We start from the raw sequence: 3909 nt of genomic DNA on the forward strand, positions 1-3909 counted from the left end.
CACCGCTACAAACCAACCAACCATCGTGTCCGTGCGCATTTGAGTCGCAAAGAATGGGGAATAGCGCAGTTTGCTCGTGCATGGGGCGTAGCTCAGTTGGTAGAGCGTTCGCTTGGCATGTGAAAGGTCCAGGGTTCAAGCGGCGGCGCCTCCATTCTTTGTGGTCAGTGCATGGTAAGTGTTGGTCGCGGCGAACCTAAAGGCACGCAAGATGTTGCAAAGCCAGCGTCACAGACTGATAGGATGTATACTGACGTAAGGAGAGCAAGATGTAAGTGTGGGGACCGGCTGTTATCGAGGTGTCACCGAATGCAGTTCTGTCTTAGGTATCGCGGCTTAACCTCATTGAAGTCTAGAGGGTGGACAACACGTTGGTCTTACTCAGAGCGGTGTCCGAATTCTATTTTCGACGTTATACGTGCCACTTTCATTTTGGCCAACTACGATTCGATACAGAATGCACGAAACCTGAAAGACACCCAAACGGATACATAGAGAGTAGTGTTTGTCTGCTGAATAATGGGAGTGCAAGGGTCTGTGTCGTCTATATGGCTGTATGTAGCACCAATAGTCTTCGGGGGGGCGGTCGTAGCTCAGATGGTACTGGGATCAATACCCAGTGCCTCCAGAGTTTTTAACACACCTACATGCGCACCTTGATATGCAAGTGGAATAATTCACAGCCAGCAGATGTGTCTAGGAAGATACAAGCTTGCGCCGAGTTCACGTAAATCCCACTGCACATTCCTATTCTTTGCGTGCAGTCAGCTGCTACTGGTGTTGCTAGTTGTGACTGCTGATAACAGATGCCGTAGCAATCAATTCATGGAGTGAGTTGTATGTTTTGCGATAGTCTGTCTCTGACAAGCAAGCACAGGTGACATAGGTGCGAACACAGGAAGCTTGCAGACCCTCGCTGCCTGCAGACACCGAGCAACCACACTAGGAGGGCGGCCTAAGCCGTAGGCGAATTGTGCTCATTCGCTTTGGCGCGACGTCGAACTATAAATAATGCTGTCACTAGCGTGAGCGTTGCGTGAACGTCGTGAAAGTCGGAAAAGTCGGCTGCGAGGGTGAGTGCCAAGTTTGGGGAGCGTTTCGTAGTATGCGCAGTGCAATGGAGACGCGGAAACTTGTTGTGGCCCAGTGTTTTGCAGTTGGACGACAAGATAGGTACACAGTAGTAAAGAGCGAGGCACTGAGTTGGCATAAATAATGTAGTGCACAATGGGGCTCGAGATGTGTTTGTTACCTCAGGTGCTGTATAATTGTCGACAAGGAGTGAAAACGGAGCAATTTGTGACGGCTCTTTCAATTTAAGACGTTAAAAACAGACGGAATTTGCATTTGTAATACCAGAGCATCGAAACTACTTGGAACTTTTGTGTATATGAACGGGTCCGCGCCTTTGTACTCTGCTCCCTTCACCGCTACAAACCAACCAACCATCGTGTCCGTGCGCATCTGAGTCGCAAAGAATGGGGAATAGCGCAGTTTGCTCGTGCATGGGGCGTAGCTCAGTTGGTAGAGCGTTCGCTTGGCATGTGAAAGGTCCAGGGTTCAAGCGGCGGCGCCTCCATTTTTTGTGGTCAGTGCATGGTAAGTGTTGGTCGCGGCGAACCTAAAGGCACGCAAGATGTTGCAAAGCCAGCGTCACAGACTGATATGATGTATACTGACGTAAGGAGAGCAAGATGTAAGTGTGGGGACCGGCTGTTATCGAGGTGTCATCGAGTGCAGATCTGTCTTAGGTATCGCGGCTTAACCTCATTGAAGTCTAGAGGGTGGACAACACGTTGGTCTTACTAAGAGCGGTGTCCGAATTCTATTTTCGACGTTATACGTGCCACTTTCATTTTGGCCAACTACGATTCGATACAGAATGCACGAAACCTGAAAGACACCCAAACGGATACATAGAGAGTAGTGTTTGTCTGCTGAATAATGGGAGTGCAAGGGTCTGTGTCGTCTATATGGCTGTATGTAGCACTAATAGTCTTCGGGGGGACGGTCGTAGCTCAGATGGTAGAGCGCTCGCTTAGTATGCGAGAGGTACTGGGATCAATACCCAGTGCCTCCAGAATTTTTAACACACCTACATGCGCACCTTGATATGCAAGTGGAATAATTCACAGCCAGCAGATGTGTCTAGGAAGATACAAGCTTGCGCCGAGTTCACGTAAATCCCACTGCACATTCCTATTCTTTGCGTGCAGTCAGCTGCTACTGGTGTTGTTAGTTGTGACTGCTGATAACAGATGCCGTAGCAATCAATTCATGGAGTGAGTTGTATGTTTTGCGATAGTCTGTCTCTGACAAGCAAGCACAGGTGACATAGGTGCGAACACAGGAAGCTTGCAGACCCTCGCTGCCTGCAGACACCGAGCAGCCACACTAGGAGGGCGGCCTAAGCCGTAGGCGAATTGTGCTCATTCGCTTTGGCGCGACGTCGAACTATAAATAATGCTGTCACTAGCGTGAGCGTTGCGTGAGCGTCGTGGAAAGTCGGAAAAGTCGGCTGCGAGGGTGAGTGCCAAGTTTGGGGAGCGTTTCGTAGTATGCGCAGTGCAATGGAGACGCGGAAACTTGTTGTGGCCCAGTGTTTTGCAGTTGGACGACAAGATTGGTACACAGTAGTAAAGAGCGAGGCACTGAGTTGGCATAAATAATGTAGTGCACAATGGGGCTCGAGATGTGTTTGTTACCTCAGGTGCTGTATAATTGTCTACAATGAGTGAAAACGGAGCAATTTGTGACGGCTCTTTCAATTTAAGACGTTAAAAACAGACGGAATTTGCATTTGTAATACCAGAGCATCGAAACTACTTGGAACTTTTGTGTATATGAACGGGTCCGCGCCTTTGTACTCTGCTCCCTTCACCGCTACAAACCAACCAACCATCGTGTCCGTGCGCATCTGAGTCGCAAAGAATGGGGAATAGCGCAGTTTGCTCGTGCATGGGGCGTAGCTCAGTTGGTAGAGCGTTCGCTTGGCATGTGAAAGGTCCAGGGTTCAAGCCGCGGCGCCTCAAATTTTTGTGGTCAGTGCATGGTAAGTGTTGGTCGCAGCGAACCTAAAGGCACGCAAGATGTTGCAAAGCCAGTGTCACAGACAGATATGATGTATACTGACGTAAGGAGAGCAAGATGTAAGTGTGGGGACCGGCTGTTATCGAGGTGTCACCGAGTGCAGTTCTGTCTTAGGTATCGCGGCTTAACCTCATTGAAGTCTAGAGGGTGGACAACACGTTGGTCTTACTCAGAGCGGTGTCCGAATTCTATTTTCGACGTTATACGTGCCACTTTCATTGTGGCCAACTACGATTCGATACAGAATGCACGAAACCTGAAAGCACCCTAACGGATACATAGAGAGTAGTGTTTGTCTGCTGAATAATGGGAGTGCAAGGGTCTGTGTCGTCTATATGGCTGTATGTAGCACCATTAGTCTTCAGGGGGGGGCAGGGGGCGGGCGTAGCTCAGATGGTAGAGCGCTCGCTTAGTATGCGAGAGGTACTGGGATCAATACCCAGTGCCTCCATAATTTTTAACACACCTACATGCGCACCTTGATATGCAAGTGGAATAATTCACAGCCAGCAGATGTGTCTAGGAAGATACAAGCTTGCGCCGAGTTCACGTAAATCCCACTGCACATTCCTATTCTTTGCGTGCAGTCAGCTGCTACTGGTGTTGCTAGTTGTGACTGCTGATAACAGATGCCGTAGCAATCAATTCATGGAGTGAGTTGTATGTTTTGCGATAGTCTGTCTCTGACAAGCAAGCACAGGTGACATAGGTGCGAACACAGGAAGCTTGCAGACCCTCGCTGCCTGCAGACACCGAGCAGCCACACTAGGAGGGCGGCCTAAGCCGTAGGCGAATTGTGCTCATTCGCTTTGGCGCGAC

General features: G+C 49.6%; 1 non-coding gene across 1 annotated transcript; it reads left to right on the top strand.

Moving 5' to 3' along the window:
- Positions 1 to 2959: 2959 nt before the first annotated feature.
- Trnaa-ggc (transfer RNA alanine (anticodon GGC)) lies at positions 2960 to 3032 on the top strand. Its single transcript has one exon. It is a non-coding gene; the product is annotated as a tRNA-Ala (tRNA).
- Positions 3033 to 3909: the final 877 nt, after the last annotated feature.

Source organism: Schistocerca gregaria, chromosome 10 (assembly GCF_023897955.1).
Source record: "Schistocerca gregaria isolate iqSchGreg1 chromosome 10, iqSchGreg1.2, whole genome shotgun sequence".
NCBI classification, from domain to species: domain Eukaryota; kingdom Metazoa; phylum Arthropoda; class Insecta; order Orthoptera; family Acrididae; genus Schistocerca; species Schistocerca gregaria.